The sequence below is a fragment of the Eschrichtius robustus genome, chromosome 2 (genome assembly GCF_028021215.1).
Source record: "Eschrichtius robustus isolate mEscRob2 chromosome 2, mEscRob2.pri, whole genome shotgun sequence".
NCBI classification, from domain to species: domain Eukaryota; kingdom Metazoa; phylum Chordata; class Mammalia; order Artiodactyla; family Eschrichtiidae; genus Eschrichtius; species Eschrichtius robustus.
Genome location: NC_090825.1, coordinates 102,915,225 through 102,942,742, shown reverse-complemented (window position 1 = coordinate 102,942,742; position 27,518 = coordinate 102,915,225). Strand labels below are relative to the sequence as shown.

General features: G+C 40.6%; 1 pseudogene; it reads right to left on the bottom strand.

The window, feature by feature from the left end:
- Nucleotides 1-9,289: 9,289 nt before the first annotated feature.
- Nucleotides 9,290-26,998, bottom strand: LOC137758908 (regulator of nonsense transcripts 1 pseudogene; annotated as a pseudogene).
- Nucleotides 26,999-27,518: the final 520 nt, after the last annotated feature.

The following is a 27,518-nucleotide window of genomic DNA, read 5'->3' as shown; positions in this document are numbered from 1 at the left end:
TAGGAGGCTGATATGAATCATTGAATTAAATCAAATCAATACTTTGGAAGAAAAAAGGAAGAAGAAAGGAAGAAAGGAGTGAAAAAAGAGAGAGGGAGAGTGATGGAAGAAAAATCATAGTTGCCTGCAATAACTTTTAAAGAAGTTTCACATTTTTTTGCACTGAATTGTGGAATACAGCATTTTCACATATTATTCCTGTTACTTGCCTCAAGATACTGGCCAAAGAAGTCACCCTTAATTTAAGGAAATGCAAGTTGTGTAGTGTTTTTAAAGTTTATTCCAACTTGAAGGATATCAGTTACCATGAATGAAGGGCAAGCCATCTCTTTTATTTTTAAATATATGGTCTGAGTGAGACTTTGTAATTTTGTTGGTCTTTACAAATCACATTCTTTTTTTTTTTGAATTTTATTTTATTTTATTTTTTTATACAGCAGGTTCTTATTAGTTATCTATTTTATGCATATTGGTGTATATATGTCAATCCCAATCTCCCAATTCATCCCACCACCACCCCCCCAACCCCCGCTTTCCCCCCTTGGTGTCCATGCGTTTGTTCTCTACATCTGTGTCTCTATTTCTGCCTTGCAGACCAGTTCATCTGTACCATTTTTCTAGATTCCACATATATGTGTTAATATATGATATTTGTTTTTCTCTTTCTGACTTACTTCACTCTGTATGACAGTCTCTAGGTCCATCCATGTCTCTACAAATGACCCACTTTCCTTCCTTTTTATGGCTGAGTAATATTCCATTGTATATATGTACCACATCTTCCTTATCCATTCATTTGTTGATGGGCATTTAGGTTGCTTCCATGACCTGGCTATTGTAAATAGTGCTGCAGTGAACGTTGGGGTGCATGTGTTTTTTTGAATTATGGTTTTCTCTGTGTATATGCCTAGTAGTGGGATTGCTGGGTCATATGGTAATTCTATTTTTAGATTTTTAATGAACCTCCATACTGTTCTCCATAGTGGCTGTATCAATTTACATTCCCACCAACAGTGCAAGAGGGTTCCCTTTTCTCCACACCGTCTCCAGCATTTGTTGTTTGTAGATTTTCTGATGATGCCCATTCTAACTGGTGTTAGGTGATACCTCATTGCAGTTTTGATTTGCATTTCTCTAATAATTAGTGATGTTGAGTAGCTTTTCATGTGCCTCTTGGCCATCTGTATGTCTTCTTTGGAGAAATGTCTATTTAGGTCTTCTGCCCATTTTCGGATTGGATTGTTTGTTTTTTTAATATTGAGCTGCATGAGCTGTTTATATATTTTGGAGATTAATCCTTTGTCCGTTGATTCATTTGTAAATATTTTCTCCCATTCTGAGGGTTGTCTTTTCATCTTATTTATAGTTTCCTTTGCTGTGCAAAAGCTTTTAAGTTGCATTAGGTCCCATTTGTTTATTTTTGTTTTTATGTCCATTACTCTAGGAAGTGAGTGAAAAAAGACCTTGCTGCAAATCACATTATTTCTAAACTACAGCTGACCCTTGAACTACATGGGTTTGAACTACATGGTCCACTTACACGTGGATTTCTAGTACTACAGTACTACAAGATCTGTGGTTGGCGGATTTGTGGATGCAGAACCATGGATAGAAGGGCCAAGTGTAAAGTTATATACGGATTCTTGACCACATGGGGTTGGCACCCTAACCCCCATGTTGTTCAAGGGTCAACTCTATGGCATTCAGAGTGGAAATTCAGAAAAAAAGAATGTAAAAAATTTTCAGCTTCATTTTCCTGCATGAAAACAATTAAAAAAAGAAAGAAGGATGAAGAACACAGAGGAAACTCTGTAATTTAACTTCAACAAAAATTAAAATATTGCCTCAATTCCTACCTCAAGCTATGCAGAACAGCTGCTGAATGTGCTATTTCTATCAAATCAAGAGAGGATATTAAGGGAGATCTCATAGCATTACAGATTTGGGGTAGTATATAGAATAATCCAGAAGTAGGTGGCATGGCCCTGAGACACTCAAGCAACAATCCCTTATTTGGGATTGCAGCTGTGGACCAAGTTTGTTAGCAGGAACATTCCCAGTCACATTTGACCCAGCAGTATGGAGTGGGGGTATCTGGCTTGGATGAGAAGTTGTTCATTCTCTCACCCATTTCTCGTTTCAGGAAGGGTGGAGTAGTGTGTGTACATCAGTTTTGCAGCTGCTGATAATAATGGCCAAAGAGAAAGAAATAAATACCAAATGATCACACAAAACACTTGTATATGTCACAACTGAGGCTTTGCCTGTCAGCCCACAGGGAGAAACCAGGATAACCAGAGCCCTCATGATAGAGTGTGTGACAGACTTGCTGACCAGCAACATTGGGGCAACATATCTAAATTGGCATTCCACATAGCCCAGCCCACTTTCCGAGCACCTTACTGTTCTGTTCCACAACAAGTGGCTCACCCAGAGGAAAAGGCCCCCATTAAAAGATGGTAATAAGTAAAAGATGGTAAAAAAGTAATAATAAAAAGGAAACAGTCAGCAATATTAGCAGAAAAAGAGGAGGCAAGAAATACAACAAAAAATGACAAATGAAATTGCACATCAGAAGAAAAATTATGGCAGAAAGTCAAAGATTTCTTTATTGTTATATCAGGCATTAAAAGATAAACTTTTTGAAACAATCGTTAAAAAATAGATTCAGAGTATCCTACTCAGAAGGAAGAGGTGGAAGGGGAGCTGGAAAAAAATGAAAGGAACATATAACACAATCACAGGGAAAAAACAATAACAAGGAAGTAACAAAATGTGAAATGGATATATTACAAACACAATCATAGACATCTAGGAAGGGATCGAAAAGCATAACAAAATAAAATGTCAAAGAATAAAGATTAATAATTAGAAAAATAATACACAGAAGACAGATAAAGAAAAGCCAATAAATGCACAACTGGAATTCCTGAGGAAACTGGGGGGTGGGGAGGGGTTTCAAAAATATAAAAGAAGACCTATAATAAAAGAAGAACTCAATCTTTGTCATACTTATATTAAAGTGTTGCATCTGATAATGACCTCAATTTACTTAAGAAAAAACTGTCTAAAAAATAACTGGAGGGAAAATACTGGAACCATATTTAGCATTAACAAGCAGTTAATGCAGATCCACTACAAGGATGCATAGCAATATCTTAGGTATCTAAACTCTGAGAATTTCTCAGATTCTGGATTTCCCACTGAAAACTTTCATGAGAGAGCTTCCAAGAAGTATTAGGTAGAGAGCCCAGGAACTGAAGTATTGTTAGTATTGTATTATTCCCAAAGAGCCCAAGGCTGTGTCCAATTGGAACAATTCACTCCTCCCTATTGCAAATATCCAAGAGAGAGAGAATTTGGGCAAGTCTTTCTTTCTTTCTTTCTTTCTCCCTTCCTTTCTTTCTTTCTTTCTTTTTCTTTCTTCCTTTCTTTCTTTCTTTCTTTCTTTTTCTTTCTTCCTTCCTTCCTTCCTTCCTTCCTTCCTTCCTTCTTTCCTTCCTTCCTCTCTTTCTTTCTTTTGACACCATTCTGGAAGTCAGTGACACTACCTAGCTCCTCTTTTGCCTCTGGATAAAGCCATATACTCCTTCCCTTTCTAGAACTAAGTAAAAGAACAGATTTAAGAGACATAAAATAATATAGCATTTCTTAGGTCACGAGAAATATTCTTTCACAGCTTATTACATTGGAAGACAGCTTAATTTAGTACAAAAACTGTATAGATTATTCATGTATTCATTATATAATTATACTGATGCATTTATACAAATGACTTAAGCATTTCCACATACATAGTTGAACATATTTACACAAATGGAAAGGTCACACACTTCATTTTGAACTTTTAATAAGTTCTGGTCAGCTGTTGGCACAAAGAGTGCATTGTTAGGAAACAAAATGGTACACTAATTGTGAAATGGTGGCTATTTCTCTATTTGTGTTGAGAGCAAGTAATGACTCAGAGGGCAGAGCCAAGACTCCAGTGCACAAGACAAGAGCTAAGAGAACAGTGAATCAGGAAATTATTCCCAGGGGGCAGAGCTGGTCCCTAATCAAAGAGCATTCTCTGTTTCCAGAGTAGCAGCCCTGGAAATACGTACCTGACCAGATTTCAGAATTGCTTTGGATCAGTGGCTCTACACACCTTCCATTTCCTCTTTCTTGAACAGGAGTGTCTATTATAGTTATCATATCCCTCTCTGACTATTGCATTTTGCATGTATGTGTGAAGGTGAGGTGGGAAGGGCAGATAACTTGTCATTTTAGTTCACAAATCAAGAAGAGCCACACTTGAGCAACTGCAGCTGAGTCTCTGAACCTGTGGAAACTTGTCCCCACCTGGACCATGTTTAATGAGGAAATCCTGGACTTAGAGCTAATATTGTAATTGAGTAAGACTTTTGGGGTATTGGGAGGGGGATGGTGTATTTTGCATGTGCAAGGGATTTGCACTGTTGTAGCCAGAGTCTGAATGGTAGTTGTTTGTCTTCAAAGATGACCCTCCAACAATTCTTATCATCTCACTATTTGCATGCCTCTTCCATGAAGAAGTGCAGACCATTTTCCCTTGAATCTGGGCTGGCCTGGTGACATACTTTGATCAACAGAATGCTATGGAAATGGTGTGGTGTATTTGAGAAGCTGGATTTTAAGAGGCCTGGCAGCTTCTGTCTTTGTTCATTTGGTATACTCTTGCTGCTATTAAAGGAATTCTAGCCTAATGACAAGAGACTATGAGGGAAGAGGGGCCCAATCATCCCAGTGCCACTGCTGAGTCTAGTCCCCAGTCAGCTCAGCTGACTTCAGTTGAGTAGTTCCAGAAGACCAGCAAAACTTCCACCCAGACGACCTACAGAACAGTGAAATTCAAAACATCGATATTGTTCTAGGTCACTAAATTTTGGAGCAGTGTGTTACACAGCAATAAGTAGTTAGAACATTAAGTGCTCCCAACTGGATTTCAGACATTTCTAGGCAAGTGTGGGAAACATGAAATATGCCAGACAGGATGCCATTTTAAAAATACTTTTTGGTTAGAGGAAAATGAGACAAGTGTTTGCATATATAGGGGGAAAGCAAAGGGACCAGCTGGAAAGAATGGGAAAAACAGCATTGCCTGCTTCAGACTTTGGGCTGTAAGCCTGGACTCCTGACAGGGTCCTGCAGGAAGAGACAGAGGACACTTAGAAATACAGCTTGCTGCCCGTGTAACAAAGAGGGACTTGGAAATTGTGCCAGTGTGACAGGCATGCTCTCTCTTTGTGTGCAGAGCAGGAACACAGCCCCACTCTGGCTCTTTGGACACTGACCACTTTGTGGGTCCTAGAGGATGGTGCCCTTGCCGTGAGCGGGTGGGCTGTGAAGTGTCAGCAAGAGCACTTCTGCTGGTTTCTTGAAAGTGTTAGTGAGTGAGAGAGCGTGGAACCTGAGCAGATGCCCTATGAGCTCCTAAAACTCCGCTCCCCTCCGCTCTCCTAGAACAAGCTGGCTCATATTTTGAGGTGGCTTCATTAGGTTGTGAGCAATGGAGTAGAGAAATTTAATTATTATTGTTAACATGACCTTATTTGAAGCCATAAGTTGGTAACTCCTAGAATAATTCAGGTCATATAATGATACTTGTATTTATATACACAATTATATTTAATATGTTATAATATATAATTATATATATTATTAAATATAATATCTTTTTGCAATATCATGTTTCTTTCATACACATTATCTCTTTTAAAAGCCTCCTGACCACCCTGTGAAGTATGTAGGTCAAATATTATTTTCTCCATTTTTAACTGAGAAGTAAACTCATCTTAAATAAGAGATTAAAGGACTTTCTCAAGATTACAAAATAAAAGTGATAGAACCAGGACTTGAACTTAGCTCTCCTAATTCTAGTAATCAGTGGAGGATCTGTGCTTCCATGCCAGATTGGATGTAATTTGTATGACATATAATACAAACTTCGGAATTTTTTATCTATATGCATATCAGCATATACGTACATACATTTGTGCATTCATCTACACATGTAAATTTATTCTGAAGACGTGTTCTTACATCTTATCACAGATGTAAAGAAAAAATATACAAAAACAAAATATTATTGGGGTATAAATTACTATTTTGTCATAAGAAATATACCCCCACAAAATCTCCTATAATAAATATATGCTAACACAATATTTCAAAAATACTTTTGCTTACTCTTATGTACTCATTTCTTAAAAATTATTCTTGCAAACACATTTCTAGCATCTAGCATAATTTTTTAGGTATAGTCACTACTGATATAATGTTGTCTAGCAAAAAGGTTATGCATCAACAGTTTCCACTGAAATAAGCTGTCATCAGCGCATTTCCTTATGAAATAATATTCATTAAAAATAGGATATTCTCTTAGCTAAAGTGACAGCTCATCACCTTGTCAATTTTCTATAATAATATACACTTTACAATACGGTGCTAACAAGACACAAGGTAGCATTTCAGTCATCTACTAGAGTGTCAAAATGGAGACTAGATATACTGCATTCAAAGAAAAGGTGCCAATTAAATGTATTCTCTCTACAGTCAGTGCTCCAGTATCATACAATAATGTGATCTGTATCCTTGTTATCCGATGCTAGATACTAGTGTTCCACCACATTCAGTTTCTCTCTCTCTCTCCATTTTTCAATATTAACCCCAAGCATATTTTCGTAACCATTACAAGACTTGGCAGGGGGATTACCAGATCAGGGAATGCTGAGATCAAGAGCCTTGGCAGATGCACAGAAGTGGAGGAAAAAAGCAGAACACTTACAATACGGGAGGAAGCACAATGCTTAAGATGAATATGTTTACAGTCTGTCGCAATTAAATTGGAATCTTTATCACTGGTTAGCCATCTGACTTTACACAAATAATTAACTTTTCCAACCCTCAATGTCTTTTTATTAAAATGGGTTTCTTAATTCTACCTCATTGGGAGGGTGTGAGGATTAAATGGTACAATGTTTGTAAAGGGTTTAGCCCAGAGCCTGACATATAATAGAAGCCTAATAAATGCCAGCTCTATTCACGTGCCTCACTTTAAAGATGCCATTCCATTGAGAAGTCAGTTCTCTGTCTTATTGTTGCACTTCTGAATGCTTTTAAGGGGTTTTTGTCTTTGTTTTTCAACAGTTTAACTAGATATACCTCATTTTGTTTCCCTTTGTATTCAAAAGAAATGCTTGCAATTCATTTTATTAACCAAATATGTGGCTTGAAGTCTTTCATCTACTTTGAAAAATTCTCAAAAACAATCTTTTAAAAAACAGCATCTAGCCAATTCTTTTTCTTCTTTGCTTCTACAACTCCAATTATACCTATGTTAGTCTTTATCCCTGAGACTGGTATCACTTATGCTCCTTTCTGTATTTTCCATTTTTTTTTAAATTCTGTGCTGCAGCCTGACTAAACTTTGTCTGATTTTCTGTTTAACTCCTTTATTACATTCTTTTTTCTGTAACATTTTATTATAAAAATATCCAAGCACACAGAAAAGTTGAAAGAATTTTACATTGAACAGCCATATGTCCACCAACTAGATTCTGCCATTAATATTATATTATACTTGCATTATCACATATCTACCTAACCAATTAACTATGCAGTCATCAATCCACCTTACTCTTTAATGCATTTCAAATTAAAACACAGACCTCACTACTACACTTCCTTCTAAACACCTCAGCATGCATACCATTAGCTAGAGTTCAGTATTTGTCTATAGTAGTTTTTATTTTGAGGTAGAATTTATATACAATGAAATACACAAATCTTAGATATTCATTTGCTGAGTTTTGATAAATGCAAACACTGCTGTACCTAATCCTCTACCAAGATATAGAATGTAGTCATCCCCCTAGAAAGTTTCTTCATGCCTCTTCCCAGCCAGTCCCAACTTCCTCACCCATAAGCAATCACTGTTCTGCTTTTTTTCCACCACAGGTTAGTTTTGCCTGTTCTAGAACTTCATATAAAGTGAATCATACAGTAAGTATCTTTTACGTAAGATTTTTTTACATAATATAATGCTTTTGAGAATTCATCCATGTTGTTAACTATACTAGTAGTTGTATTGATGTCCTAGGGTGACTGTAAAAAAGTATCAAAAGTTGAGTGGCTTAAGACAACAGCAATTTATTGTGTCACAGTTCTGGAGACTAGAAGTCTGAAATCAAGGCACTGGCAGAGCCATGCTTTCTCTGATGGCTCTGGGGGAGAATCCTTCTTTGCTTCTGGCTTTTGGCATTTGCCAGCCACCTTTGGCATTCCTTGGCTTGCAGCTTCATCACTACAGTCACATGGCTGTTGTTTTTCTGTGTTATCTTCATATCATCTTCCCTCTATGTGTCTGTCTCTGTGTCCAAATTTCCACAGGGAGTGAGGGGCAAATCCAGCCGTAGAGGGAAATGCTTTGCTTCTCAGAGTCCAGTGGAGAAAGGAGCCTCCTGTTCCTGAACGCTGCTCCCTCACCTGCAGGGAGAAGCTGCTGGAAGCTAAAACTTCAAACAAAAACCCTTCCTGCAATTGCATCACAGGTGTTGATCCTAGTCTCTAGTTGTATTGGTTTGTTTAAACTTTGTTTCTGGAAGCTACTCACATCACCCAGGTCCACCACTCAGATTTGGGAGACAAACTCAGGAAAGTCTTTATTTCAGTACTTCTTTGAAAGAATCTTTAAAAAGCAACCAGAAACCTTCCAAACATGTATTTCCTTACAGGGAAACCCTCTGAGAACACAGGCAGCATGCCCTCCACAGTTTCAGAGCTGGTGTGGACAGCACACCTCGATGGGGCTCAGCCTAGCACAGCGGTCAACTGCACGGAGCCCTGACTGGGCACAGAGTGCGAAGTTTTTTTTCCTGCTAAAACGTAGTTCCCCTTTAAATAAAAGAGAAAAAGAACAGAACAGGGAAAAGGGCTCCTCTGAGATGAGGGTCTTCCTCGCACTGCCCTGGTGGCAGACCCAGGTGTGGACATGGTGGGCGCTGGCCCTTGTTGGCAGCAGGGATGGCGAGGCTTGATGGTGGATAGTCTTCCGTGGTGGACCCCACCTCTCACTCCCCCTCCTCCTTCTCCTCCTCACTAAGCACCGGCATTGGGCACTTGCTCTGACTTAGGCTCCTCTCTCCCTTGGGTGTTCCTCTCCCTCTCGTGCTGCTCAAAATGATGCTTCAGTTTTAGCAGTGGAAAACATGTATCCATTTATTTTTACTTTTTTAACCCAGAACAAGTTGCTAGTGGAGGAGGCCACCTTCTAGTACTGGGGCAGCCCCATCACCCTGCTGGGCTGGTATGCTTGCTGCCCCTGGTACATGGAGTATATGGAGTCTTGTGACAGAGCCATGCTGCCAAGATAACTGTCCTGCGACAGCCTGGGCTGGGAGAGGTGGGCCTGGCTCACCTGGAAGGGCTGGCTGATGGAGATGCAGCCTGTCCTCAGGGCACCCTGTGAGACAGATTTGACGGCACATGTCCGGCTGGCCTGGCTGTTGAGGAGATTCCTCTGGCTGGCCCAGGAGGCCCAAAGCTGTTCTTCTAGAATCCCCCATGACCAGTCTTGCCTTTTGGGGTGCCCCACCTGTGGATGGCCTGTTAGCTTGTCCAAAATACCCCGGTGGCAGCATGGGTGGCATGACCAGGTTGGAGGCAATGGGGACTGTTCATGGAGGTCATGAGGCTGGGGGAGGCACTGATCATGCTGATCTGGTCATGGGTCTGGAAGCACATGTTCAAAGGCTGGCCCTGCTCTGATCATAGACTGATCCTGGGATAATGGCTTTCCGGGGTCATACATGGATGTTGTCATGAAGCGGGCTCCAAGGTTGATGGTGATGACTAGCTTCCTGGGCTTGCTGAACTGCATGAGGCTCTCCTGCAGATTGTTCACTGCCCCCGCCCCCAGCAGGTGGCTGTAGTTCAGCAGGTGGTTCCAGAGCAGCTGCTTGGACAGGGCCCTTGGGTTGCCCATAATGTGCTTTGGTCAGGGCCACATTAAGTGCCTGGGGTTGTTTAAAAATCCAATGCTTTGGTGCTTACTTGCCCACATACAGAAGATGATAAAACTGTTCTTGAGCCCTGAAATACATCCACGCTGCCATTCTCCACCTCTTGGTAGGGCTTGGTGTGCAGGGAGTTACTGAGCTGCATGTCTGCGCTGGTAGAAGCGTTGGCCCTCATAGGGCATGATGATGGACATGATGATGGCAATCTGGTCCAGCTTGGCAGCTGTCTTCATTAGCTTTGTGGTGATCTTTTCTATGTTTGCAGCTTCTGGCCTGTTAGGTAGGAGGTACCTGACCTGATGATCTCCTCCTGGCCCTGGGTCACACAGAGCATCTTCACATGACCTGCTGCTGTTCTGACAAGGGTCCTTGCAGAAGATGTTGGACAGGAAGGCGCTGAGTGCAGGGTCCCTCTGATCCTGGACCTGGAGGCGGATGACGCCGATGGGAAAGGTGCCCAGCACCACCAGGTACTCAAGGAGTGACTGGGACAGCCCAGCCTTGGCTGCCGTCTTGTATATCACCATGAGGCCCAGCTGGCAGTGGCCATCCGCACGGATCAGCTGCTTGGCTCTGAGGACACAGGGACCGTGCACTCCAGGGCTCAGTGGCCTGGGTCCCTGTCAAACTGCATCTTGGCAAGCTTCGGTCACCCGCATGTACAGCAGATGACATCTGTGTTCACAAGCAGCTCCCTCTCAGGAGTCTGATTCAGGGCCAAGTACCACTTCTGGTCTGCAGACGACAGCTCCCAGGTCTTGTCCTTCAGCAACTGCAGCTTCTGGAGCTCTGGCATGCTACCTGTGTTCCTGATCTGCTTGTGCAGGGCCAGGATGCACAACGGGGAGCCGAGGACCCTGGCGCAGAGCTGCATGACTTTCAGCCTGGTCAGTGGATCTTCTTGGTCAGCTGATCCTTGGCTATGTTAGTTGGGGCACAGACTAGCACAGGCCCACTGAGCCAGATGGTAGATGATGGTGGCTGAGGTCACATCTTCCCTGTGCCTAGTGGTCCCTGGATCCGGCTCAGTGGTCTCTGCAGCACCATCCTCAGAAAGTCAACCTGAGAGTGGTGGAGGTCTTGGAACTCTTGTGCTGTGAAGTACTTGGGCAGCTGGCACTTTCTGATCACGCCTAGCTGTTTATGGTAGATGTAGCCCAACATGGAGCTCTCCTCCACAGCAGATGTTTTCAACACTCTGCATTCTGTCTAATGAGGCTGACTTCCACATGAAATCCACCTGGAAGTTATGAGTTACCTCCAAGGTGCGCCCACAACTACTCTGCAGCTCAATGGCGATCTCATTGCCGTAATTATCAGGAGCCTTGATGACGTGGCGGATCCCTTTCCACAGGGGCACCAGGTCCCCTTTGTACTACAGGCAAATCTTGTTCCCCTGCATGAGCTGCACGCCTCCTAACCAAATTATTGCTAAAGCCTGATTATCAAAGTCAGTCTTGGGCAAAGTGAAGTAGGCAATACTCTTCTTGTTAAGGCCCAGGTCCCACCTGACAGTGATGTTACCTTGACTCTGGGACTCTTTCAGTTTCTTAGAGTAGTTGGTCTCCAGCTTGACCAGAGGGCCAAATATGTTCTGGTACTAGTAAGAGTCCTCCTACCTGGGGATGATATGCTGGGGCCCCGCCTCCACCCTTGGCTTCTCCAGGTCCTCCAAGGCAGTGGAAGGATTTTCCTTGCCAAGCTACTCCAGCTGGCTCATCTACTCCATGGGGATCTGTGAGCCCACAGCTGTTCCTGCTCAGAAGGGATTGTGATCAGCCAGGACAGGAAGTAGTGGTCCTGGATCCGGGGTTTCCACTGTGAACTCTCTCAACTGATTTTCTTGAGGCTGCTCTGAGTGGCTTAGGGCTGGCTGCACAGTCGCCCCATGACCCAGGTGGCTTTGGTAAGAATGAAGCCAAGGAGAAGGCCTTGCTGCTGACATAGTCATAACACTCCAGAACCGTCTCCCCCGAGGCCCATCCTTGCACAGAGTCATCTCTTTGCATTTTGCCCTCAGAGGTGACTTATAATGTGGCTGCCAGAAGCATTTCCATGATCTACTGAACCACCCTTGCTGGTATCACAGTAAACCATGCAATCGGGATCGGGTATTCCCCAGTAGCTGCAGGCACGTATGAGACATCCTTCCTGTAACAAGTATCGTCTTCATCTTCTTTGAAGTTCAACTTGGCCAATTGTTTGGTCTTGCCCACGTTCTCATTCTCGCCTGGTTCTGCAGGATGCGCACGGGTCAGCCCACCTGCGAGTTCACCGGTCCGGCTGCAGCTTCCACACGGACCCGGCCTCTAGTGCTGCCACCTTGGGAGGCGCGTCTGTGCCTGGCTGGGGAAACGCGAACTCCGTGCATTCGAACTCCGAGCCCTGCGTGTGGAAGCCTGGGAAGTGGCTTTCTGCGCATCTAGGAAGGTGCGCATGTGCGTGCTGGGCGGAAACGCCTCCAAGCTCACGCTGCTGCGTTTGCGCCGCACGGAGCCCTCAGCCACGCTGAGGTCTAGGCCGCTGCGCAGCAGGGCAGTGTCCAAAGGGCCGCCACCGCGCGAGCCGCGCGCCCAGAGTTGCGCTTGCTGCCCTCGGAGCCACCGGCAGCTCACAGCGACTGCAGGAACCGCCGTCGCCACGGCCTGTTGTAAGTACGTTGCTTTAATTTAACCTCTTCTGTCGGATGTGAGGTGGTCTCCATTGCATCCTTGATTTCTGATATTATTTTTTGTTTTAGGAGTTCCATTTTATGCTTTTGATATAAATTCTAGTTTTCTAGTTGATTTCTCTATCTTGTCATCCATTTCACAGTCATTTAAAATCTTTTTCTGAAAACCAGTATCTGGATCACCTGTGCATCAGTTTCTATTGCCTCCCCCCCCCCCCTCTTCCCCCACCTTATTTTTTATTTTGTATACCTGGTAAAGGTTTTATTGAATTACTAAAATTATGTGGAAAAATTATAGGGATTCTTGAAATGTTATCTTTCTCTAAAGGGGATTTCTTTAGCTTCTGGCAGTCAATTAGAGTCGGCATGGATTACTTTAATTCAAACGGGCTGAGCTGATTAACAGCTGGGTTCAAGTCTGTAAGGCTGGTCTATTTCTGGCTTAACCTCAGCATAGACTGTAGCCCTTCTGGTGTCCAATTGAATAGTTGGGATTTTTATCAGAACCCCATCCTTTTGGTGGTTCTTTAATCCCATTTTAAAAATCTTCCCAGAACCATGAAACTGACAAAAATCCTGCATAGTTTCTCGAACTCATAGCAGCTACTTTCTGCGCCGCTTCTGTGCTTCTCAGCCTATACTACTTACCAACTGGCAAGTGCCTCAAGAGGAAAAAAGGCTCAGACTGTTGGCCTCAGTTCTTTGAACTCTTCTCTCTGTAATCTTGGCCTCTTAGGTTCTGGCTGTCTTGATGCCCTTGAACTCTAATTTTAGTCGTTTTAGGCTCATGATATTGCTGAAGTTCTTTAAAAGACTCTTGACTGTTTAAAGCACAAACAGTAATAGTGGGTATGGGGTTTATAGAATATGTTGAATTAAAACATATGGCTAACATACAAGGAATTGAGTGGGGATTAAGTGAAATTATACCATTATATAGTTATTGTATTGTTCTTTAATATCTTATGAATTGAGACTGTGGTAAGTTAAGTGTATTACTATCTATAGGGTAACCATTACAACACATACCAGTGGACACACACAAAGAAGTATTGCTAAAAAAATCAATAAAATAGATAAAATTGGATAAAAATTATTCTGTAAGCACAAAAGACAATAGAAATAAATGAACAATAGAACACATAACAGATGGGACAAATAGAAAACAAATACCAAGGTAGTAGAATTAAACTGATCTGAACAAAACCATAATTCCATTAAATGTAAATGGACTAAATGCTCCATTAGAGAGAAGTAAATTACAAGACTGGATAAAAAGCAAGACCTATCTACATGTTGTTTACAGGATGTATTTTATAATATCTAAAAACACAAATAAGTTCAGTTTGAGGAGTGGAAAAAGATATATAAAGTGAATTAAATCTATGACACAGAAATTCCATTTCTAGGTATTAAGCCAAGAGGAAAGAAAACATATGTCTATGAAAATGTGTATAAGAGAATATTCATAGCAGGCTTTATACAAAGTAATAGCCAAAATTTGAAAACAATCCAAGAGGCCCATCAATACGAAGATGGGTAAAGAAATTGTAGTATATTTATACAATGGAATACTTAACAGTTAAAAAGAATGAACTTTTGATTGATGAAACAACATGGATAAATCTTAAAAATATTATCTGAGTGAATGAATCTAGATGCAAAAGAGTACTTATATGAGTATATAAGTACTCATTTAATATAAGTTCCAAGAACAGGCAAATCTATACCATGTTAATAGAAGTGAGAAACTGGTTACCTCTAGGGGAAAGCAGACTAACTGGAAAGGGGGAATGAGGGAAATTTTGGGAGTGATGGAAAAGTTCTATATATTAATTTCAGTGGTTGTTACCCAGTCATTGTCAAAATCATTGAACTGTACTATTAAGATATATGCATTTTATTTTTTGTGATTTATACCTCAACAAAAAGTATAAAGTGAAGCATCACTTAAAAACTAATCTGGACTAAGACATTATTTTGTTCGTTTCTTAATAACAGAAGACAATAGGTACATACAACTTGTAAAAAAATAATAAGGAAAATTGTGTTTCCAAAAATAGAGCTGGGTTTTTTGCCATCTTATTTTAGTGGCTCAGTTAGTAACATATAACCAAATATGAGGCTGAAGGCCTTGAAAAATACAGTAGATCAATGAATTCCTTCTTCCAATGATATGGTTCTCACAGAACTCTTGAATTTAGGTCCAGTGCATATGTCATAATATGTGTCCAAAATATTGAATAAACAGGAGAAGGAAAGGGTTTGGGTTTAAAGTGTATAGTGTTTGTGCTTTGAGCTGTACGTTGAAAGTAAATAAAACATTAAATAAGGAAGTCTACTCCCTTATTTAAATGACACATACAATTGTTTTATAATTTGAACCGAAAGAAGATTTCACTAGAGCCTTCTAGTCAAAAAGAATTTAAGACAATATTATAAATATTTTCAAAGATCTAAGGTAAAGATGGATATAATGTATGAACAGATAGAAGTTCATAGTAGAAAAAATGGAAACTAAAAAGGGGTCAAATGGAAATTTGAGAAGTGAGATGAAATGAGGTCATAACAACAGACTGGACAATGAGAAAAGATCAGTGACCTTGCAAATCAATAGAAATAAACCAAACAAAAGCCCAGAGTGAAAAAAATAAAAAGAGCAGTATTGACCTCTTTATTGTAGGACAACATTGGTATTGAACACACATGGAATTGAAATCATGGGATGGAAGAAAAATTGCATTAGAGAAAAATATTTGGAGGGAAAATGGTGAAACCTTTTCTAAGTTAAAACACATTATGAAAGCTTAATTACCTATTGAATATGTTAAGCTCTGTGTGACTTGCAAAGTAAATTTTTCTTATCCAGCAAACTGATATGCCATTTGAGTTATGATTTTAAGCTTTACTGAGATATAGTTGAAAAAAGTCAACTACACATATTTAAAGTGTACAATTTGATAAGTTTTGACATATGAATATACCTCCCATATTTACTTATGCTCATTTGTAATTCCTCTTGCTTATCCTCTCCCTGGTCCCCAGACAACCAGTGCCCTGAGTTCTGTCAGCAAGGGTTAGTTGGATATTTTTGGCATTTTATATAAATGGAATAATGCATTATATACTACTTTTGTGTATGGTTTTTCTTTCACTCAGCTTAGTGATTTGGAGGTTCATCCATGTTGTATCTATAATTAGTTCATTCTTTTTTATTGCTAAGTAGTAATGTAATTCTATGCAATGAATTTTTAAAACTGGTAATACTAAGCTATGGTGATGATTGCCTCAAGCAGAAGGAGAAGAGATTGATTCGGAAAGGCCTAGAGGGAAGTTTCTGTAGTATGGGTGCTGTTTATAGGGTGTACACATATGTTAAAACCCATTGGACTATATTCTTAAGATATGTGCATTTCACTGATTGTAATTTATACCTCATGAAAAGAAAAGAGAAGGCAGTGTATGAAAAATAACCAGGTATACTGCCCAATGCCATCCTAGTTGATTGATATTATCATGTGCTTAGGTCAGTTATCTATTTTTAATGTTTTTGGTTATCCACAAGGACTATCTTTAGATTTTTTTTTAAAGCATTTTCCTGTGATTTAACTCTTTTGTGAGTGCTAATTTAAGAAAAGTGTACTTTATGATAGCTTTTATCAAAACACTTTTACTCCCCCCAAGTTGTCTTTATGGAAATAAAATCTGTGCCCCAAATTGACTATACCTATGATAATTCCCAATATATTAGAATGGAATTGCTAATGTTAAAGTCTCATTTTTATAATTTTTTCTTTATCAATAAAATATAATAAAATACTATGCATCCCTTATATCAGATAGACTTAAATTCTGTCATAAAAATTGAGATGTAGGGGCTTCCCTGGTGGTGCAGTGGTTAAGAATCTGCCTGCCAGTGCAGGGGACACAGTTTCAAGCCCTGTTCCGGGAAGATCCCACATGCCATGGAGCAACTAAGCCCATGTGCAACAACTACTGAGCGTGCGCTCTAGAGCCCCTGAGCCACAACTACTGAAGCCTGCACGCCATAACTACTGAAGCCCATGCGCCTAGAGCCCGTGCTCTGCAATGAGAAGCCACTGCAATGAGAAGCCCGCACACTGCAACAAAGAGTAGCCCCCGCACGCAGCAACAAAGACCCAACGCAGTCAAAAATAAATATAAATAAGTAAATTAAAAAAAATTGAGATGTTATTCAAACTAACTTGTAAATCAGATAATCTCAATTAAATAGCATATTTTTATTGAATGACAAATGATTGAAATCTAAGAATTCATTTATTCATTTAAACATTTATTAACTACTTACTGTAAGAGTAGATGTACAGTTTTATGTGCTTTACCTACCGTAGGATATCTTTGGTCTTCTCAATATTAAATATTAGCTTCTATAGAAAAGTGATCACATTTTTTATATGGTCTGGTATACATAGCTCAATATTAAACTGTATATAATTAAGCTATATTCAGTATTAGAGTATTATTGAGTATACACAATATTGAGTATAGAATACCCAATATTGCACTCAATATTATACTCTATATTAAGGTATATGTAACCTAAGTAAAGGGTGTTCTGTTTATCAGAGCCTCCTGGTGCCTGGACCACCTCTTGTAAACAGAGTCTTTTCTGTTCCATCTTCAGTTTTGTTTAAATGCCATTCATTATGGCAGAGCAAAAATGTATACTTTAGTGTCCAAGTGTCTTTGAAAAATAATTGCTCATCCAGATAAATCTGTAGTGCCCCAGCTTGAGTTTTGCTTCTATGGGGTTTGGATTATTATGACTTTCCAATTAGAACCTCAGTACAATAATTACCATTTATTTATAATTTATCTCAGTACTTACTCTTCTTACCTCAATATCCCATCATCTGATGCTTTGATGGCAGCCAGAATGGGACCAGGAGCCTCAGTGCTGAGCTATTCTTGTGCTATGAGAACTCTAACATTACTCTCCTGAATGGAAGGAGCTCTCCAGAGGTTTCTGTTTGTCCCTAAAAAAGATTCAAACTACTTGGCTTCTCAGGCCTTCTGAAGAGTGACCTCTTTTGGTACCCTGACCTTGCTTCTGCCTCTCTCCCCCTTTGCTCATCACTCCAGTTGCTCAGACCTTCCCTCTGACCCCAGTGACTGACAAACTCATTCCTGTGCTTGGGTACTTAGAACATTCTTCCTCAGATCTTCACAAGACTGGTTCTTTCTTTCCTTTTTGTTTTTAAATCAAAGTATAGTTGACTTATTATTTTAGCTTCAGGTGTACAGCATAGTGATTTGATATTTTTATATATTATCTGTATGTCTTCTTTGGAAAAATGTCTGTTTAGGTCTCCTGCCCATTTTTAATTGGATTCTTTTTTGATATTGAGTTGTATGAGTTCTTTCTCTATTTTGATTATTAGTCCCTTATTACATATATCATTTACAAATATTTTCTCCCATTCAGCAGGTTGTATTTTCCTTTTGTTGATGTTTTTCTTCACTGTGCAAAAGCTTTTAAGTTTGATTAGGTCCCATTTATTTATTTTTGCTTTTGTTTCCCTTGCCTGAGGAGATAGATCCAAAAGTATATAGCTAAGACCTATGCCAAAGAGTGTACTGCCTATGTTTTCTTCTAGGAGTTTTATACATTTAGGTCTTTAGTCCATTTTGAGTTTACTTTTGTATATGGTTTGAAAAAATGTTTTAATTTTATTATTTTACATGTAGTTGTCCAGTTTTCCGAACACCACTTATTAAAGAGACTGTCTTTTCCTCATTGTATATTCTTGCCTCCTTCATCATAGATTAATTAACCATTTGTGCATGGGTTTATTTCTGGTCTCTTTATGTTTTTCCATTGGTCTATATGTCTTGTTTTGTGCCAGTACCATGCTCTTTTGATTACTGTAGCTTTGTAGTATAGTCTGAAGTCAGGGAGCATAATACCTCAAGCTTTGTTCTTTTTACTCAAGATTGCTTTGGCTATTTGGGGTTTTTGTGGTTCCATACAAATTGCAGAATTATTTGTTCTAGTTCTGTGGAAAATATCATGACTATTTTGATAGAGATTGCATTAAATCTGTAGATTGCTTTGGGTAGTGTGGACGTTTTAACAATACTAATACTTCCAACTGATGAACATGGGATATCTTTACATTTATGTGAATCATCTTCAGTTTTCTTCATCAGTGTGTTATAGTTTTATGAGTATGTGTCTTTCACTGCCTTGGTTAAATTTACTCTTAGTTATCTTATTATTATTATTATTTTGACTGTGTTGGGTCTTAGTTGTGGCACACGGGATCTTCGTTGAGGCATTCAGGATCTTTTGTTACAGTACGCGGTCTCTTCGTTGCGGCGCTCGGGCTTCCCTCTAGTTGCAGTGCTCGGGCTTCTCTCTAGTTGTGGCATGCAGGTTTTCTCTCTCTAGTTGTGGCGCGTGGGCTCCAGGGCACGTGGGCTCTGTAGTTTCGTGGCGTGTGGGCTCTCTCGTTGAGGCATGCCAGCTCAACGTAGTTGTGGCACATGGGCTTAGTTGCCCCGCAGCATGTGGGATCTTAGTTCCTTGACCAGGGATCGAACCCTTATCCGCTGCATTGGAAGGTGGATTCTTTACCACTGTACCACCAGGGAAGTCCCAAGGTATCTCATTCTTTTGATTCAATTATAAATGGGATCGTTCTCTTACTTTTTCCTTCTGATACTTTATTGTTAGCATATAGAAAAACAACAGATATCTATATACTAATCTTGTATTCTACAACTTTACTGATTCATTTTTTACTTCTAATAGTTTTTTAATGGAGACTTTAGAGTTTTCTATATGTATAATAGTATCATGTCATCTGCAAATAGTGACAGTTTTGCTCTGCCCTTCCAATTGGGATGCCTTTTATTTCTTTTTCTTGTCTGATTGCTGTGGCTAGGACATCCAATTCAATGTTAAATATAAATGGTGAGAGTGGATATCCTTGTCTTGTTCCAGATCTTTCAGCTTTTCATGGTTCAGTGTGACGTTAGCTATGGGTATGTCATAAATGGCCTTTATTATGTTGAGATATGTTCTGTCTGTACCAACTTTGTTGAGAGTTTTTTTTTTTTTATCATGAATGGATGTTGAATTTTGTCAAATGCTTTTTCTGCATCGTTTGAGACGATCATGTGATTTTTATTCTTTGTTTTGTTAATGTGCTGTATCACATTGATTGATTTGCGGATATTGAACCATCTTTGCATCCTGGGATACGTCCTATTTGATTATTGTGTATGATGCTTTTTATGTGTTGAATTTGGTTTGCTAATATTTTGTTGAGTATTTTATCTATATTCATCAGAGATATTGGCCTGGGATTTTCTGTTTTGCAGTGTCATTGTCTGGTTTTGGCATCAGGGTAATATTGGTCTCATAGAATGATTTTAGGAGTGTTGCCTTCTCTTCAGATTTTTGAAGTAGTTTGAGAAGGATAGGTATTAATTCTTCTTTATATGTGGTAGAATTCCCCTGTGAAGACATGTGGTCCTGAACTTCTGTTTTTTGGGAGCTTTTTAATTACTGCTTCAATTTCAATACTAGTAATCAATCTATTCAGGTTATCTATTTCTTGCTGATTTAATCTTGGAAGATTGTATTTTTCAATTTCTTCTAGGTTGTCCAATTTGTTGGCATATAACTGTAGTATTCTGTTATGATTGTTTGCATTTCTGTGATACCAGTTTTTTTTTTCTTTTTTTTTTTTTGTGATACCAGTTTTAACTTTTCCTCTTTCATTTCTAATTTTGTTTATTTGGGTCCTCTCTCTTTTTTTCTTAATGAACCGGGCTAAAGACTTATCAATTTAGTTTATCTTTTCAAAAAGTAGCTCTTGTTTTCATTGATATTTCTGGGTTTTTTTTGTTTTTGTTTTTTTGGTCTCTTTTATTTATTTTCACTCTGATCTTTATTATTTTCTTTCTTCTGCTGACTTTGGGCTTTGTTTTTCTTTTTCTAATTCCTTTTGATGGTTGTTTATTTGATATTTTTCTTGTTTCTTTAGGTAGACCTATATTGCTATACACTTCCCCCTTAGAATTGCTTTTGCAATGTTCCATAGATTTTGGAAAGTTGTGTTTTTACTTTCACTTGTCTTAGGGATTTTCTGGTTTCCTCTTTGATTTATCTGTTGATACATTTTTTTAAAATAGTGTGTTGTTTAGTCTCCATGCATTTGTGTTTTTTCTATTTTTCTTCCTGTAATTGATTTCTAATTTCATACTGTTGTGGTCAGAAAAGATGCTTGATATAAATTATGTCCTCTTAAATTTATTGAGTAATGTTTTGTGGCCTAGCATGTGGTCTATCCTGGAGAATGTTCCATGTGCACTGAAAAAGAATGTGTATTCTGTTCTTTTTGGATGGAATGTCCTATAAATATCTAGTAAGTCCATCTGGTCTAAAGTGTCATTTAAGGTCTCTGTCTCCTATTGATTTTCTGTCTGGATGGTCTATCCATTGATGTAAGTGGAGTGTTACATCTCATACTATTACTGTATTCCTGTCAGTTTCTCTCTTTATGTCTTTAATATTTGCTTTATATATTTAGGTGCTCTTACATTAGGTGCATGGTATTTAACATGTTATATTCTCTTCTTGTATTGACTCATTTATCATTATATAATGCCCTTCCTCATTATTTCATATAGACTTTTTTTTAAAGTCTACTTTGTGTTATATGAGTATTGCTCTCCTGGGTTTCTTTTCACTTCCATTTGCATGGATATCTTTTTCCATCCTCTTACTTTCAGTTTGTGTGTGTCTTCAGCTCTGAAGTTGGTCTCTTGTAGGCAGTATATAGATAGGTCTTGCCTTTTTATCCAGTTAGCTACCTTACATGTTTTGGTTGGAGCATTTAGTTAATTGACATTTAAAGTGATTATTGATTGGTATGTAATGGTTGCCATTTTGTTACTGTTTTTAATTTATTTTGTAGTTCTGTGTTTTTTTTTCTTCTTTTAGTCTCTTCCCTTGTGGTTTGATGACTTTCTTTAGTGTTAATGTTTGTATCCCTTTCTCTCTAATTTTTGTGCACCTGTTGTAGGTTTTTGATTTGTGGCTACCACGGAGTTCATGTGTACTGACCTATAACTGTACTACTTGTTTTAAACTGATAGTTATTTAAGTTCAAATCCATTCTAAAAGATCTGCATTTTTACTCCTCCCCCATGTTTTATGTTTTGATGTCGTATTTTATATATTCATGCCTATCTCTTTACTGTCTATTGTAGTTATAGTTGACTTAAAAAGTTTTTTCTTTTAACCTTTGTACTAGCTTATTTAAATTGTTGATGCACTGCTTTTCTATATATTTGCCTTTACCAATGACTTTTTCCCTACTTCCATTTTCTTATTTTTTTGTTGTAGGCTTTTTTCTCTTAAAGGAGAACTTTGAACATTTCTTGTAAGGTTGGATTAGTAGTCATTAATTCAGTTTTTGCTTGTCTGGGGAACTCTATCTGTCCTTCAATTCTGAATGATTACCTTGCTGGGAAGAGCATCCTAGGTTGTAGGTTTTTTCCTTTCAGTAATTTAAATATATCATGCCACTCCCTTTTGGGCTGCAAAGTTTCTGCTAAAAAAAATCAGCTGATAGCCTTATGGGCATGCCCTTGTATGTGATTGTTTTTCTCTTGCTGCCTTTAAAGTTCTTCATTTCTAACTTTTGCTATTTTAATTATGACGTGTCTTGGTGTGAGTCTCTGGGTTCATCTTGTTTGGGTCTGTCTGTGCTTCTTGAACCTGGGTATCTGTATCCTCCTTCAGGTTAGTGAAATTTTCAGCCATAATTTCATCAAATACATTTTTGGTCCTCTTCTCTCTCTCTTTTTCTTCTGGGACCCCTGTAATGAGAATGTTAGTACGCTTCATGTTGTCCCAAAGGTTCTTTAACCTATCCTCATTTTTAACAATTTGTTTTTCTTTTTGCTGTTTTGATTAGGTGACTTCCACTTTTCTATCTCCCAATCGCTTACACATTCTTCTGTATTGCCTCATCTATTGTTAATTCCTTCGAGTGTATTTTTCATTTCAGTTATTGAATTCTTCATTTCTGATTGGTTCTTTTTTATATTTTCTAGTTCTTTGTTGAAGTGCTGATTGTGTTCATCTATTGTTTTCCCAAGTTAGGTTAGCATTTTTATTACTATTGCTTTGAATGCTTTATCAGGTGAATTATTTATCTCTGTTTCATTAGGAATATTTTTCAGGGTTTTTATCTTGTTCTTTCATTTGCAACATGTTCTTCTGTTTTCTTATTTTGTTTAACTTTCCTTCTTTGTTTCTAAGAAATTAGGTGAAACAGTTACTTATCGTGGTCTTGATGGTATGTCCTTTTGTGAGAGTGTCCCTATGTGTTCTGCATGTGCCTAGTGGCTTTGGTGGGAGAGCTGGATCTGAAGTCATCCTAGGCCACGACTCCCCTGGGGTGCGATGGCAGCCTCTGCCTTGGTGGGAATTCAGTAGGGTTTGAGTTGGAGGGGCTACAGCAGGAGCCATTTGTAAGCTGAGACTTCTTCTAGGCTGAATGGTAGTCACTGCCCTATTGGGGTTGAGGCCAGTGCCCAAGCTGCTGGAACAGGAGCTCTGAGGGAGGTGATGGCAGCCTCTACCTTGGTTGGGGGCATGTCCAGTGCCCCAGGGCTTGGGGCTGCACTTGTGAGCTGGTTCCAGTTTTTCCCTGGTTTGCTTGCCTTGGTTAGAGGCTGGTTTGGGGCTGCAGGCATTTGACTCACACTACTGAACTTGCTTTTCTCCTTGCCAAGTGCTCATAAGTGGGCATATGCTGGCAGTGGCAGTCTCTGCCCTGGCCCATGGCAGGCCCTGGCCAAGCTGGTTCAACTCTTTCCTAAGCGTGCACAGGCACATGTGCTGGTAGTGGCTGTGGGTCTTGACTAAATTGCTTCTCTGCCCCTCCTACCAGACTCCCTGTGGCTCTTTCTTTACAGCCTTAGTTGTAGAAGAGCTGTTCTGGTGATCTTCAGATGGTTCTCAGCAAGGGTTGCGGTATCACCACTCCCTGGGATGATCAGCCCTGGGTGGCAGGTGATTACATTGGATAAATTTGGCCATTGAAGGAGCAATGTTTTGTTCTTTCTGGGACAGGCAATTACTCTAGATGTAGATTTGCCTTTCCTGCATGCAGTGCTTTTTAGGTCAAAACTACCATCTGAGGACTCACAGATAAGGCCTGGGTGGGGGAACTGCAGGGACCTCCTGGGGGTGAGGCATGGGACAGGGGGCTGGTCCCCTGTCTTTGCTCACATGGAGACCATCCTTGCCTCCACTTCCATCCAGGCCCTGCCTGATGTCCCAACTGGGTTTAAATAGCTCCTCCTCCAGGAAGTTGTCCTTGATGTCATCCCCTACCCCCACCCATTAATGGGATGGCTCTTTCCTGTTTTGTGTATCAAACTCTCCCAACGAGTGTAAGATCCAAGGGTTAGAGCCAGAGAGGGTCCTGCCCATTGGGGTCCCTGATTTCTACACCTCCCTGCAGTGAGACCACAGCTGCTCACCTCTCTCCTTTTCAGAAAGTTGATCACCTTGTTTTGGAAGGCAGACAGCCAAAGTCTGTCAGAAACAGACCTCTGAGCCCATAACTAGCCCCCATCCCCACCCCTTCTCATACTGCACTACTGCCAGGGCCCAGCAGGGGGCAGGTATGCCCAGAAGCAGGAGTTGGACCCGGGCTTGGCTCTGGGCTCCAGAGATGAGGGGATAGGGGAACTGAGGCCAGAGACCTTCTAACTCAACATTCTCTGATGACAAACGGGGAGACTCAAACCTTAGGTAGGAAGGGACTCCCTCCTTTCTAACCACAGGATCCCCCCACCCCCGCCCCATGCCCAGGCTCACTCACCTCCAGATTATCCCCCATCACAGTGTTCAGCTGCAGCAGGTAACAGGAATGTGTTGAGGAAGGGGATGCACTCCTCTGCCATCAGGGTGGGGTTGGTAATGAGCGCCCACTCTCAGGTGCTGCAATGGACCCTCCACTGATACCCCTCACCCTCAGTCTCGTGGCCCAACCTAGGCCCCCACATGGAGCAGCTGGGACCCTTAGTAGCCTCCTCCAAATCTTCCTCCCGTCCCCTGCCAGAACACCAAACTTCCTCTAGTCACCTCTCAGGGCTGGCTGTTGGCACATTCCAGGTTATATGGTTCCTGACTCCTGCCCACCCCAAAACCATCCTGTGCCTAGCTCTTCCAGACCCTCCTTCTGGTCACTTCCAGAGCAGTCAGTTCAGGTTCTCTGGCACCAGGATGAGGGCTGGAGGAGGTAGGGAGAAGTAGGTCCACCCATCCACAGATTGAGGTGGACCTACAATGGAGATGAGTTTCCAGGGGATGGTACAGCCCAGCCTCCGCTCTTGTCCCCAGGGTCCTGGGACCTTACCCACAGTTCTTTTTCACTACTTTCCTCCTGGAATGGAAGCCACAAGGCCTCGCTTTTCCATGGGAATCAAAAGATGTGTGAGATCCAGCGTTTCGCCGGTCCCAACCCTCCTGTGCTGTCCCACCCTGTTCTGTAGAGGCAAGAGGCCCTCCTTCCACACCCAGAGGCCACTCACTGTTTCAGTAAGTCCTGTGGTTCATCATCCTCATCAGAAAATAGGAAGATGCCTCCAGATGTGTGGAAGCCTACGATGGCATCACATGTGATGTACGGGAACAGGAGCTGTGTATGGTATCTAGTGTGCATGTCCAACTCTCTGTCTAGTATTGAGGCCCAGGGGTTGTGTCTGCTTCATTCACTGAGTTATGTGAAGTATCTCAAAAACTGGCTGCATGTAGTAGGTGCTTGATAATGCATTTTTGAATGAATGATCTCCAAGCACAAGCATCCCAGATACCTGGGTGGTCCTGGGGCCCCTCTGCTGCTTCCTCATCTGGCAACACCAAGGACAAGGATCAGATCAGCTAGAAGAAATCTCAGTCTGCTTGACAAATGGAAAAACGGGTTGCTTTCCACGTGCTTTTCCACACTGAGAAAGCCCAGAGGTTATTGAGAGGTGAGGCGGATGTGTTTTGATGGGGGAGGGAGAAAAAATAAAGATGGACAACCATAAACATGGATGGACCTAGGGGGTTTCACTTATATGTGGAATCTAAAAAACAAAACAAATAAGAAAACATACAAAACAGAAGCAGAGTCATAGATACGGAGAACAAATATGTGGTTGCCAGAGGGGAGAAAAGTGGAGGGAGAAATAGGTGAGGGCAATTAAGAGGTACAGACTTCCAGTTGCAAAATAAATGAGTCACAGGTATGAAATGTACAGTATGGGGAATAAAGTCAGTAACTATGTAATATCTTTATATGGTGACAGATCTTAATAGACTTGTGATAATTTTGAAATGTATAAAAATACCAAATCACTACATTGTGTAACAGGAACTAACATAGTATTGTAGGTCATTTATACTTCAAAAACAAATGAACAAACTTATAGAAGAAGAAATCAGGTTTGTGGTTACCCGAGTTGAGGGTTGGGGAAGGGAAATTGGATGGAGGCAGTCAAAAAGTAGGAACTTCTAGTTATAAGATAAATAAGGACGAGGATCTGTATATTTTGTATCTGTATCAGGTGATAGATGTTCACTAAACTTTGGTAATCTTTTCATGATGTATGTAAGTCAGATCATTATGGTGTGGACCTTAAATTTAAACAGTCCTGTATGGCAATTATAGCTCAATAAAACTGGAAAAAAAAAAAGATGAATAACCATAGTGTGACTGGAAGCCCTTTCTGAGAGCTAGGTACCAGGTAAGCACCTGCCATGGGTGATCCATTAATCCCCACAAGAACCCTTTGAAGTCTGTCCTTTACCATCTGTCTGTCCTTTACTTTTTAGAGGAGCAGACTAAGGCTCAGATACATATGGTTACATTCCCAAAACATGCAGTCGACAGTGGGCTGAACCACTACTGTGCCAAAGAGGCTGGGGGTGCTCACCTCGTGAGCAGCTGCTCTAGGACCTGTTGGCCTGTGGTGAAGGCCGGCTATGTGAAAAGGGAGGTGGTGATGGAGATACTTCTGCCTGGAAAGGCTGGTACCATGGACCCCAGCAGCTTCTCCATTGCACCTTCCTGGGGGGTGCTTTCATCCTGTAGGCATTATTTAGGTTAAAAGTGAACTCATCTTCATACTGGATGGGGCAAGGAGGGACATACAGTCGGTAGCACCACCTTGAACTCCTAGGGAGGATTGAGGTCTGGAGCTCATCCAGGAACTCCCAGCCCCTCAGGGCCATGTGCAATAGGAGGGACAGGAGTGCCCTCGCTGAAGAAAGTTCTGGCCTTTAAAAGTACAATTTGAGTTTGGTGGTGGGGAAGAGGGTGTGTGCTTAGACACTTGTTGCTATCTGGGCATGTTTTTAGCTGTGGAACACCTGACCTCCCTGTATTAATAGTCTTTATTAAGAGCATTATCCCAGTGAGTTCTCAACAAGCATCCCCATTATAGGGATGAGAACACAGAGGCTTAGGCATGTCAGATGGCTGCTCAAGGTCATGCAGGTCAGAACCCAGAACCTTCCAAGTCTAGGGCTGCATGAAATTTTATCTAAGCTACAGTGGCTTGATCTGCCCCTCACCCAGAGGGAATGGGTCTGGGGGAAACTTATTCCTCCCAAGTTTGGAAACAGTGTGCAGGGCAGACAGACTATGAGAGCCCTGCTTACTTCAAAACGAAGACACTGAGTTTTCTTTCTTTTTTCTTTTTTTTTTTTTTTTTTTTTTGCATTAAACGGAGTTTTGGGAACCTAATTTTGG